This window comes from Bos grunniens, chromosome 4, assembly GCF_055505025.1.
Source record: "Bos grunniens cultivar Pamir isolate PY7600 chromosome 4, Bosgru_T2T1.0, whole genome shotgun sequence".
Taxonomy (NCBI): Eukaryota; Metazoa; Chordata; class Mammalia; order Artiodactyla; family Bovidae; genus Bos; species Bos grunniens.
In genome coordinates, this window is record NC_141168.1 from 86,538,457 (window position 1) to 86,552,318 (window position 13,862).

The window sequence follows — 13,862 nt, forward strand, 5'->3', positions numbered from 1 at the left end:
TTGAGCATTCTTTGGCATTGCCTTTCTTTGAGATTGGAATGAAAACTGACCTTTTCCAGTCCTGTGGCCACTGCTGAGTTTTCCAAATTTGCTGGCATACTGAGTGCAGCACTTTCACAGCATCATCTTTCAGGATTTGAAATAGTTCAACTGGAATTCCATCACGTCCACTAGCTTTGTTCGTAGTGATTCTTTCTAAAGCTCACTTGACTTCACATTCCAGGATGTCTGGCTCTAGGTCAGTGATCACAGGATTGTGATTATCTGGTTCGTGAAGATCTTTTTTTTCATTAGTAATGAAGCCATTCACTTAGGACTCATATCTCAGTTCTAAGTTAAAGGAAAATGATGGTTTCACATACATATGTATCAAATTACATATGTTTAACTTTCCCAACAGAATCTGAACAAATTGTTTGCATATGTTACTGTCAAACAACAGAAATAATTTCACAAGTCTCATTCTGTCCCATCATAGTTCTCATAGTTCATCATTTCTTTGATCATATAAGATCAACTGCATTCTTTCAATAGCCCAACATATTTAAATTTCTATTAAAAAAATAGTGTGACTGGTTGCCATAGTGGAAAGCTATAAAAATATGATGGGTCTCAGTGGAAAGGAATGGCCCACTATTCTTGTCTCCTAGGTGTTCATTTTTATAGATTATATCTGCTACTCCATTAATTTTGTGCATTTTCATAAGGAAAATCAGCTTTTCAGAAATCACACTATCTATATCTTTTCCCTTAATAACTTTAGAAACCATCTAATTTCTTCCAAATTTGCAGAAAAGACAGAACTTAGAATTTTTCCTGAAACTTCAAATATATACACATATGTAGAAACATACTCCAAAAATAATTTTCAAAATAATTAAATAACAAGTATTAGCTAGACCATCATTCTCCCAACTATTTTATACTTCTGGATCTTAAAAATAGGTCGCTTGGCAAGACAGTCTACACTCCTTGCTTTTACTTTCTCACCACTTATTCTCTAAACCTTAGTATTCAGTCCTCCACTGGAACTACTAGTCACCTGGGTTTGAATCCTAGGAATCATCTCTGATTTTTCTCTCTATACAAAATCAATCACCAAATTCTTTTTATTCTCCCCAAGAAATGACTCACAATTACAACTATTTCATTTCATGTTCTGGAACACCACCAGCATTAACTACCCCTGCACTGCTGAACCTGATTCCTAACAAGCTCCCCACCCCAGCATCTCTCCACACTGATCTACAGGATACATGCGTGTATGCACGCTCACTCATGTATGCATTCACATCAACATTCTTCCTGGATTCCATGTTGTAACTCCAAAACAAGAAAATCTTGCCAGAAGTTACCAAACACCATATATACATTTGTGTTCTATGTGAGTGTTTCTGTTTTGCATATAGATTCATTTGTATTATTTTTTAGATTCCACATAGAAGTGATATCATATTGAAATAGAATTTGTCTTTCTCTTATTTCATTTAGTATGGTAACTTCTAGATCCATCCATGTTGCTGCAAATGGCAATATTTCTTTTTTTTAATAACCAAGTAATATTCCATTTGGAGAAGGCAATGGCACCCCACTCCGGTACTCTTGCCTGGAAAGTCCCATGGATGGAGGAGCCTAGTAGGCTGCAGTCCATGGGATCACGAAGAGTCAGACATGACTGAGTGACTTCCCTTTCACTTTTCACTTTCATGCACTGGAGAAGGAAATGGCAACCCACTCCAGTGTTTTTTTTTTTTTAATTTTATTTTTAAACTTTACATAATTGTCTTAGTTTTGCCAAATATCAAAATGAATCCACCACAGGTATACATGTGTTCCCCATCCTGAACCCTCCTCCCTCCTCCCTCCCCATACCATCCCTCTGGGTCATCCCAGTGCACTAGCCCCAAGCATCCAGTATCATGCATCGAACCTGGACTGGCATCTCGTTTCATACGTGATATTTTACATGCTTCAATGCCATTCTCCCAAATCTTCCCACCCTCTCCCTCTCCCACAGAGTCCATAAGACTGTCCAGTGTTCTTGCCTGGAGAATCCCAGGGACAGGGGAGCCTGGTGGGCTGCCGTCCATGGGGTTGCACAGAGTCGAACATGACTGAAGTAACTTAGCAATATTCCATTAAGGGGCTTCCCCAGGTGGCTCAGTGGTAAAGAATCTGCCTGCCAATGCAGGAGACACAGGTTTGATCTCTGGGTCAGGAGGATCCTCTGCAGTAGAAAATGGCAACCCACTCCAGTATTTTTGCCTGGGAAATCCCAAGGACAGAGGAGGCTGACAGGCTACAGTCTATGGGGTTGCAGAAGAGTAGGATATGACTTAGCAGCTAAACAACAATAATATTCCATTATAAATATAGATAGATATGTATGTATGTGGGTCTGTACGTATATGCCACATCTTAAACCAATCATCTCTTGATATTCATTTGGGTTATTTCCATGTCTTGGCTATTTTAAATAGAGTTGTAATGAACATTGATGTACATGCATTTGAAAGATTAAAATTTTAAATGTGTAACCATTATGGAGAACAGTATGGAGGTTCCTAAAAAAACTAAAAAATAGAACTACAATATGATCCAGAAATCCCACTTCTGGGGATATATCCAGAGAAAACCATAATTCAAAAAGATACATGCCTCTAACATTAATTGCAGCACTGTTTACAACAGCCAGGACATGGAAGCAACTTCACCAACAGAGAAATGGATAAAGAAGATGTGGTATACATATACAATGGAGTATCATTCAGCCATTAAAAATAATGAAATAATATCATCTGCAGCAACATGGGGGCACGTAGAGATTGTCATATTGAGTGAAGTAAGTCAGGGAAAGACAAATATCACTTGATATGGCTTATATACAGAATTCAGAAAAAGGGTACAAATGAGCTCATCTACAAAACAGAAATAGAGTTACAGATGTAGAAAACAAACAACTGGGGGGGCGCGGCAAGGAGAGGGATAAACTGGGAGATTGAGATTGACGTGTACACACTGCTACATATAAAGTAGATAACTAGAGTAATAATGACCTACTGTACAGCAAAGGGAACTCTATTCAGTACTCCATAATAGCCTATATGGGAAAAGAATCTAGAAAAAGAGAGGATGTACAGCTGATTCACTTTGTTGTACATGTGAAACTAACACAACATTGTAAATCAACTATACTCCAATAAGAAAAAGAAAATTTTTATGATGTGTATTACATTCTACATGGACAGTATTTCAATTATTTAATATATATATATATATCTTCCATATATAAGATATATTAGGAGAAATAAGAATGTAATTGATAAGGTCCCTGACCATAAGGAGTCTACAATTTAGCAAAGAAGGAATAAAATGAGTAAACAAGTTTTAAGGCAAAGTGTACTAGGTGTCTTAAGAAGAGAAATATCAAATTGCTAGCATGTCAGGACTCAAGAACACCTAAGTATGAGGCAGACCCAAACCAGAGGAGAAGATAAACCTAAGGCTCATGACAAGGAGGGCTGGGAAAACAAACGTGGAAACAGAGGCAGTGGTTCATGTCCAACGAGCGTGGCAAGTTTAGGTGTGGTTTAAGCAGAAGATTTTAACTCAGAGACTGTACCTCAACAGAGATGGCATATTGCTGAGGATACTAAGAGCATAAACAATAATAACAGCTAACATTTTTGAGCATTTACGGTACAGCAGGCAATGTCCCAAGGATTAACTAGGTTCATTCTCCCAACAGTCCTATGAAGTAATACTATCAATACAAAGGAAATTTCAATATGAGGAAAGTAAAGTTTAAAAAGATTCAGTAACTTTTCAATAGTCATTCAGGTAGCAGGAGGAGTCAGTGGCAACTAGAGACTAGAATTAAGTACCTCTTAAAGAAAGGTGGGCGGTCATCCTGGGTGACCATTCATTTCACAGAATAGAGAAATAGCTGAAGGAACATCTAGCACCACACTTACCAAAGCACAGGGCTAGTGTGAGCTCAATAAGTTCTATGGACTCTGACAACAGCACTGGAATCCAGACTCAGAAGGAAACCGAAATGCTAGGCAGCAAAACTAAAACAGAAGAATATGTAAACAGAAACTCCATGAGGAAAGAAAGGATGGGGAAACAGTAAAGGCTGAGACTTACAAGCTCACCCCCTCAAATAACTGGATTCCCCGTCTATGGAAAAAAGGCTGAGGTTAAACCCAGAAAACAGCTGCCTTGAGGCTCTTGTCATTCTTCCCTCTGGGAAGTGCTAGGCACACATGAGCCTACAGATGGGCAGCATCTGTCACTCCAGAGGGATGGGCCAAGGTTTAGAAGCGCACACACAAACACTGGGTTAGAAAAGCGCCTCATGGATAAGATAAGAGTTGACTTGTATATTCAAGAAACAGAAGAATTTATGAAGACTGGGCAAAAGAAAGGGACTTATAACGAGGCAAAGATGTAGCAGGGAAACAGGGAGTGATCTAGTTTTGCTGAAGCCAAGCATTTCTTTCTAAAAGTAGCCAAAAAACATAGAAAAGGAAGATGCCAGGTTGAGGACTCCATACAGCATCCAGTGAGATGAATGGTGTCCTAGAGAGTTTTGAGATAATCAAGAGTCATTTTCTTCTACTTCTAACTACTAATTGTTCAAGAAAGATAAAAGGATAGATTAAACAGCAGCTCAGCATGAATTACACAGCACACCTCTTTCTAAAGCCTTTGATCTCTCCATCACCTCTATTGCTCACTGATTTGAGCCAGTTCATTACTCAATTAGTTCCTTTTCTGGGAGAGGTTCCAGGCAGGTAGGAGGCAACACTAAATCCATCAGTTCTGGTGCCTGCTAACAATTCTGCCATTCGAAACTATGAGTTAAAATAAAATTTAGACATTGCTTTTGGATTCAGTTTCTCTCCCCTATTTTTCTCCATCAATAACATGGAATTAGTCATAAGCCATTAATCTCTTCACAGACATGTTAAGGTTAGGGAGCCCCAGAACATACTTACAAAGAAAAAGAGCTCCATATGCCCATAAATGTCACATAGGAAATTTCTCTGCAGGCAGCTTCATTCTAGAACACCACCCTCTAATGATGCAAATGCCCTTCACAAAGGTACACCCAGAGGTGTATTTCCATTCATGGATAGTTTGTTCTAGCCAAATTCTTCTCATCCTCTTCTCCTCAGTTTAGTTCAGTTCAGTCGCTCAGTTCTGTCCGACTCTTTGCAACCCCATGAATCGCAGCACGCCAGGCCTCCCTGTCCATCACCAACTCCCAGAGTTCACCCAGACTCACGTCCATCGAGTCAGTGATGCCATCCAGCCATCTCGTCCTCTGCCATCCCCTTCTCCTCCCGCCCCCAATCCCTCCCAGCATCAGAGTCTTTTCCAATGAGTCAACTCTTCGCATGACGTGGCCAAAGTACTGGAGTTTCAGCTTTAGCATCATTCCCTCCAAAGAAATCCCAGGGATGATCTCCTTCAGAATGGACTGGTTGGATCTCCTTGCAGTCCAAGGGACTCTCAAGAGTCTTCTCCAACACCACAGTTCAAAAGCATCAATTCTTTGGTGCTCAGCTTTCTTCACAGTCCAACTCTCACATGCATACATGACCACTGGAAAAACCATAGCCTTGACTAGACAGACCTTTGTTGGCAAAGTAATGTCTCTGCTTTTGAATATGCTATCTAGGTTGGTCGTAACTTTTCTTCCAAGGAGTAAGCATCTTTTAATTTCATGGCTGCAGTCACCATCTGCAGTGATTTTGGAGCCCAAAAAAATAAAGTCTGACACTGTTTCCACATCTATTTCCTATGAAGTGATGGGACCAGAAGCCATGATCTTCGTTTTCTGAATGTTGAGCTTTAAGCCAACTTTTTCACTCTCCACTTTCACTTTCATCAAGAGGCTTTTGAGTTCCTCTTCACTTTCTGCCATAAGGGTGGTGTCATCTGCATGTCTGAGGTGATTGATATTTCTCCCAGCAATCTTCATTCCAGCTTGTGTTTCTTCCAGTCCAGTGTTTCTCATGATGTACTCTGCATATAAGTTAAATAAACACGGTGACAATATACAGACTTGATGAACTCCTTTTCCTATTTGGAACCAGTCTGTTGTGCCATGTCCAGTTCTAACTGTTGCTTCCTGACCTACATACACATTTCTCAAGAGGCAGATCAGGTGGTCTGGTATTCCCATCTCTTTCAGAATTTTCCACAGTTGATTGTGATCCACACAGTCAAAGGCTTTGGCATAGTCAATAAAGCAGAAATAGGTGTTTTTCTGGAACTCTCTTGCTTTTTCCATGATCCAGTGGATGTTGGCAATTTGATCTCTGGTTTCTCTGCCTTTTCTAAAACCAGCTTGAACATCAGGAAGTTCACGGTTCACATATTGCTGAAGCCTGGCTTGGAGAATTTTGAGCATTACTTTACTAGTATGTGAGATGAGTGCAATTGTGTGGTAGTTTGAGCATTCTTTGGCATTGCCTTTCTTTGGGATTGGAATGAAAACTGACCTTTTCCAGTCCTGTGGCCACTGCTGAGTTTTCCAAATTTGCTGGCATATTGAGTGCAGCACTTTCACAGCATCATCTTTCAGGATTTGAAATAGCTCAACTGGAATTCTATCACCTCCACTAGCTTTGTTTGTTTGTAGTGATGCTTTCTAAAGCTCACTTGACTTCACATTCCAGGATGTCTGGCTCTAGGTCAGTGATCACACCATCGTGATTATCTGGGTCATGAAGATCTTTTTTGTACAGTTCTTCTGTGTATTCTTGCCATCTCTTCTTAATATCTTCTGCTTCTGTTAGGTCCATACCATTTCTGTCCTTTATCAAGCTCATCTTTGCATGAAATGTTCCCTTGGTATCTCTAATTTTCTTGAAGAGATCTCTAGTCTTTCCCATTCTGTTGTTTTCCTCTATTTCTTTGCATTCATCACTGAAGAAGGCTTTCTTATCTCTTCTTGCTTTTCTTTGGAACTCTGCATTCAGATGTTTATATCTCTCCTTTTCTCCTTTGCTTTTCACTTCTCTTCTTTTCACAGCTATTTGTAAGGCCTCCTCAGACAGCCATTTTTCTTTTTTGCATTTCTTTTCCACGGGGATGGTCTTGATCCCTGTCTCCTGTACAATGTCACGAACCTCAGTCCATAGTTCATCAGGCACTCTATCTATCAGATCTAGGCCCTTAAATCTATTTCTCACTTCCACTGTTTAATCATAAGGGATTTGATTTAGGTCATACCTGTATGGTCTACTGGTTTTCCCTACTTTCTTCAATTTAAGTCTGAATTTGGCAATAAGGAGTTCATGGTCTGAGCCACAGTCGGCTCCTGGTCTTGTTTTTGCTGACTATATAGAGCTTCTCCATCTTTGGCTGCAAAAAATATAATCACTCTGGTTTCGGTGTTGACCATCTGGTGATGTCCATGTGTAGAGTCTTCTCTTGTGTTGTTTGAAGAGTGTGTTTGCTATGACCAGTGCATTTTCTTGGCAAAACTCTATGAGTCTTTGCCCTGCTTCATTCCGTATTCCAAGGCCAAATTTGCCTGTTACTCCAGGTGTTTCTTGACTTCCTACTTTTGCATTCCAGTCCCCTATAATGAAAAGGACATTTTTGGGGGGTGGTAGTTCTTGTAGGTCTTCATAGAACCGTTCAACTTCAGCTTCTTCAGCGTTACTGGTTGGGGCATAGACTTGGATTACTGTGATATTGAATGGTTTGCCTTGGAAATGAACAGAGATCATTCTGTCTTTTTTGAGACTGCATCCAAGTACTGCATTTCGGACTCTTTTGTTGACCATGATGGCCACTCCATTTCTTCTGAGGGATTCCTGCCCGCAGTAGTAGATATAATGGTCATCTGAGTTAAATTCACCCATTCCAGTCCATTTCAGTTTGCTGATTCCTAGAATGTCTACATCACCCTTGCCTTCTCTTGTTCGACCACTTCCAATTTGCCTTGATTCATGGACCTGACATTCCAAGTTCCTATGCAATATTGCTCTTTACAGCATCAGACCTTGCTTCTATCATCAGTCACATCCACAGCTGGGTATTGTTTTTGCTTTGGCTCCATCCCTTCATTCTTTCTGGAGTTATTTCTCCACTGATCTCCAGTAGTATATTGGGCACCTACTGACCTGGGGAGTTCCTCTTTCAGTATCCTATCATTTTGCCTTTTCATATTGTTCATGGGGTTCTCAAGGCAAGAATATGGAAGTGGTTTGCCATTCCCTTCTCCAGTGGACCACATTCTGTCAGATCTCTCCACCATGACCTGCCCATCTTGGGTTGCCCCACGGGCATGGCTTAGTTTCATTGAGTTAGACAAGGCTGTGGTCCTAGTGTGATTAGATTGACTAGTTTTCTGTGATTATGGCTTCAGTGTGTCTGCCCTCTGATGCCCTCTTGCAACATCTACCATCTTACTTGGATTTCTCTTACCTTGGGCGTGGGGTATCTCTTCACGGCTACTCCAGCAAAGCACAGCCACTGCTCCTTACCATGGACGAGGGGTATCTCCTCACCACCACCCTTCCCGACCTTCAACATGGAATAGCTCCTCTAGGCCCTCCTGCGCCCATGCAGACACAGCTCCTTGGACATGGGGTTGGTCCTCCCGGCTGCCGCCCCTGGCCTCAGGCATGGGGGCGTGGGGTAGCTCCTCCCAGCCGCCGCCCCTGACCTCAGACGCAGGGTAACTCTTTACCCATCATTTTTATTTGTATTTCCACTCCCACAGCTCCCTCTGACTCCTCTCCTCTTCCACTCTGCAACTTCCACACTGACTCATTTTTGTTGTACACACACTCAAATGAATTTCCTCCCCCTATATGCAGTAGAGAATAATACGTGACTACTGCAAAAGCTTTTCTATTTATAATGTGTGAGAGTGTATCATTATTACTATCAGTAATGGTCTCACATATTTGTTAAAATGACTGGAAGGGAATGAAAGAAGGGAGTAGAGAGGATAGTCTTTCTCTATTTGCATATGAAACTGGATCAAAATCTCAATGTGATAGGGAAGCTTCGTCTACAAGAGACCACAGGGATCTGATGAGAAACTGTGTTAACACAGCTGGACTGGGAAAGAGTGACAACACATGTTTGATGGTGAACAATGTGATCCCCTGCTGCTACCTGCCTCCTTTTCAGCCTTCAGTCCTCACTTAAGAGCAGATCTGCCTGGCTGTCAATCACTGCACTCCTCAGTATAAGAAACTATGTGAAGCATTAGTTCTTACAAACATTACACAGATTTAGAAATTTGAGAAGTCATACAAAATAATATTCCCATGGTTAGCATGATACTCTCTAAGACACTTCGTCTGTCTTCCAATTGGATGGTGACTTCTAATTCTTCAGTATTATCTGCTTCCTTGCCTCCACTGTTAAATACTTGCTAATATGCATACAGATAGTTACTAATGCTGGAATTATCTTGACCTGCTGCAAATCCTTCAAATATATTATTTTTTATATTTTTCAATGCCTAATTTGCAAGCATTTATTTGGCTTCACAACTCTCTGCAAAGTAGGCATTATTCACTAAAACTCAGATAATACAACCAAGCCATGAAGCTACTAGTTCAATAAAGTCCTAGTTCATACAGCTAGTAAGCACTGGAATGTATGATTCCAATAAAGATGTCTATCAATTTGTTTTAATACACCATATTGCCTTTCACAAATAAAAAGAAATCGGGTAATCGGACTAAGTACTAAATACCATTTTAATATAAAGACTGCAAAAGTGAAAAGTGTGAAAAGCTCAATTGTGTCCAATTCTTTGCAACCCCATGGACTGCAGCCTGCCAGGCTCTTCTGTCCATGGGATTTTCCAGGGTGCACATTTTTATATAAATATTAGTTATAATGCCATATAGAGTACTTTGCAATTCCTTGAAAACTCACATAAATAGTATGTCCATCCTCAAAGCATTGCAGGAGAGAAGCAGCATAAGAATTGATCACATTTTACAGACAAGGAAACTGAGTTTAAGAGAAAAAGAGTTTTGCCTGAGGCTAAAGGCACTGGCGATCCACTCCAGTACTCTTGCCTGGAAAATCCCTTGGATGGAGGACCCTGTAGGCTACAGTCCATGGGGTCGCGAAGAGTCGGACACGACTGAGCAACTTCACTTTCACTTTTCACTTGCATGCACTGGAGAAGGAAATGGCAACCCACACCAGTGTTCTTGCTTGGAGAATTCCAGGGATGGGGGAACCTTGTGGGCTGCTGTCTATGGGATTGCACAGAGTCGGACATGACTGATGTGACTCAGCAGCAGCAGCAGCAGCATGTGGTCATTAAGTAGCGGAAGCACAAGGAGCCCGCAGGTCTTCCCAGCTTATTTTCCCACTGTGTTCAAAGCAGTTGTGAGCTGAATTAAATTTCAAATTCTATCTGAACTGTCCTACTGCTATGATATAGTACAATATGATATGATGATACATAATACAAAGGAACACTTAGATAGCACTGAAGAGCACATGGACAGGGGATAAAGCTGATGGATACACGCTGATTCTAATGGGAGGTGTGTGAGGATCCTTACAGGCTGGCAGGCAGAAAGGTGGAAGAGATTCAGGGTGGCCTCCAGGGGCCGTGTGCAAGTTCATTTTTCCTGCAAGCAGGTGGTGAACCTTGACTCATTAAAAGACGCAGGTTCTCGATCAATCTGGTTGGCATCCTTGCCAAAGTTTGTGAGACATTTGTTTAATGTAACAAACAAATCCCAAGAGGGATTATGTCCCAACACAAAAGAAAGTTATATTTTGCTCATGTAAATTCCACTGGCGTGTTTTAGATGGATGGGTAGCAGTTACCCAAGCATGATCGAAAGAGACCCAGGTATTTTTCATGTATGGCTGTGCCACATTTTGCACTTGGCTTCCAAGGCTCCTGTGCTTTCCTTCAGTTTAGCAGGGAAGGAAAAAGAACATGGAGACAACCCAATGAGGAGGTTTACAGGAGCCATACCCCACTCACCTTCCATTGGCTGAATTCAGGCACAGGAGGTTGGGGTATATTATCTCGCTCAGTGCATCCAAGGACACGAAGAACTAGATTTGGTGAATAACTGACACACTTTCCCAGAGCTCTAGCAAAATTTGCCTGTGTTTTTTTTTTTTTTTTTAATTGAATCCATACCTAATGAAATTCTTCTAATACATTCATCATAAAAAGAATTATGCCTATTTTAACTCTTGTGACAGAAGTCCAGAAGTCACTATTAAGGCCTATAAACAATATAAACCATCTAATTCCACTTCAAAAATGATAGTTTCTGTGGTTCTTTCATAAATAGCCATAGGCACCTGCCTTGCCGGATCAGATTTTTAGTTCAGCACAGGAATAGAAACAAGCACAGCCTTGGGCTCAAGAGGATGGACTTAGGAAATGGAAAGTTTCAGATGACTCCTGACTGTGCTTCTCATTGGTGAGAGTTAATGTTTAACAAGTGTCAAGGACCAAGCAAGTATTTAGCACTTGACATGTATTATCACAAAGAGTGGATTTTATGGATGCTAAAACAAGTTTAGGGCTTGCTGACCTGCCCAAGGACACAAGAGAATACAGAACTAGGCTCAGAACAAAAGGCTGAGTGAGATTCCAGTCCTGTGCTCTTATCACCCTTACTGAACTCCTCTGAATGCTGGCTACTTCACTTGTAAAACAGAACTAACCACACCTACTTCGTAGATTTCTTGCAAACAGTAAATGAGCAAGCATGTAACACAAAAACAGGCACATAATGAAAGGCCTGGCTTGTTAATAGTATTAAGGAGAGTAACTGCTCTCTCAACATGAGTTTTGATCTACCAGAGTTTGTTCATCTTCAAAAAATTATATCTGAGAGGAGTCTAATAAAAATATTCTTTATGCCATATCTCTGGGACACAGAGATCTCCAGAAATTTACAGAGGGGCAGCTTTGCTAGTAGTTTATAAGGTTCACATGGCCTCTGCAAGCACAGGGCATGATATAAACCAATATAGTCTTTAAAACAGCTATGGAAAAAAAAGAGGTCAAAATATATTGGTAAAGCCATAATGAAACAGTCAGCGTTAGCAGCAGACAATCTATAAGCTGGCAGACCAGACAAGAAGGATAAATACTCTTATTATGAAGGATAAATACTCTCACATGACCCACATTGTTCTCTGTGAAATCTATGGTACACATTTTCCCTACCAATTAGATACTCCTTTGTCAGATCTGACACAAGAACATTTCCCAGCTTTAGAAGTTCTGCTTTGTTGGGAATATTTTGTGGGCAGCCATGTGATGGAGCATTTAGCATCCCTGGCCGAATGGCAAGGAAGTAAGAGCAGGAAGGAGCCATAGATTTCTCTCTTAAGGATGCTCAGTGCCCACCCCAGGGGTGGAAAGAGAAGAGAGTCTCAGAAACTAGTGATGGAATGATTTTCCACTGCCTATATTCATAGCCATTGCCCCTCCTCAGCCAACTCCTGCTCCCAGATAGAACAGAAAATGAAACCATCCTGAGACACACCAAATATCCACATTTTTAGCTCAGCAAGGAAAAGGCATGGACACTTGTAAACACAGTCAAGGAGAACAAAGTGCCATGCTCATGGCACTGGGAGGAAACTAGCCTGACTGTGGCAGAGGTCAAATCTTAGAATACAAGATACAAAGCTGAATTCACTGTATCAGGTAATAACAGAACTCGAAAGTCAAATATAAAGCCAGACACATTGCTCTTCAGTTAGCTCACTTAACTTTATTTCACCTTCACAACGTCCATGTGAAGCAGATGTTCTTTCCCTCATCTTACAGATTTTATAGATGAGGAAACAGAGCCTCAGAGAAGTTACATGACTTGCCCAGGATCACACACTTCACAAACTCCAAAGCACAACTCATTTTCATTCTGAATCCAGGCTCCTGAGGCAGGAGGCACTGGGGGTACACTGGGAGGTTTCTGAACTTGTCAACTCAGTGCCTTATAACTGCATGACTGGTACTGAAAGAAGCCTAGAGCACCATGTACTACCTCAGAGTTACAGAGTGTACCTCCACTTTAAATCAGAGCACCATTTCCACAGCCCACATTTATCAGATTGCGGAGCTGTAGGTGAAGGGCAGGGGAGGCACACTTGGGTCTCTTCATTTTGAGGTGCCCTGTGAGCGTTTCTGCTGACCTGTTACAAGAATGTTGCCCTTCCTACTCCCACACGGTGTAGCTGGTTCTCTCTGGAACCTCTGGTCTCCCTCATCTTCTCATGTCTTTCCTAAACACTTCATACAATCAATCATGTAATGGCCATCAATTCAGGGTTCTACCAACAGACCAAAACATGGAGCCAAGAACAGCTGCCTCTGATAAAAACTGAGGGGCAGACAATGAGAAAGGTCAATGAACCGAAAACAGACTAGAGAGGCTTTGATACATGATCACTTCTCAGCGCCATCAGAACCACTGCAGCAAGCAAGGATCATAAGGAAAGAGCGAAAAAGTGGCTATGCCCACACACCGGCTGCCTGAAGTTTTCGAACTGTTGAGATTGATACTTCCTTTGGTGTCATGGGTTGCTGATTGTGCTGATCAACGGACATGCAAGAATCAATACTCCCAGGTCTCTGAGTGCGTGCTACCTGCGGCCCACTCAGCCAAAGGCATCTCTTAAACTTGAGGAAACTGCTTTGGTCAGAGCTGACACCCCAGCCATCTTTAAAAAGCTAAAAGAAAAATCATAAATCATGCATAATTCTGTCTCTAGGAGGCAAAAAAGAAGAAGAATTCCTAAATTGGTTGATATTACAGTTAAATCAATGCAGAGGTTAATACGTGTATCATTTATAGTCTGCCTTCAAATGCACA

The 13,862-nt window shown here is 41.2% G+C and overlaps 2 protein-coding genes across 51 annotated transcripts in view; one reads left to right on the top strand and one right to left on the bottom strand.

The window, feature by feature from the left end:
- LOC147374462 (uncharacterized) overlaps positions 1–13,862 on the bottom strand; it is a 441,112-nt gene that overhangs the window by 424,445 nt on the left and 2,805 nt on the right. The gene's annotated exons all lie outside the window — the stretch shown is intronic.
- Positions 1–13,862, top strand: part of GRM3 (glutamate metabotropic receptor 3) — a 246,328-nt gene that overhangs the window by 100,575 nt on the left and 131,891 nt on the right. The gene's annotated exons all lie outside the window — the stretch shown is intronic.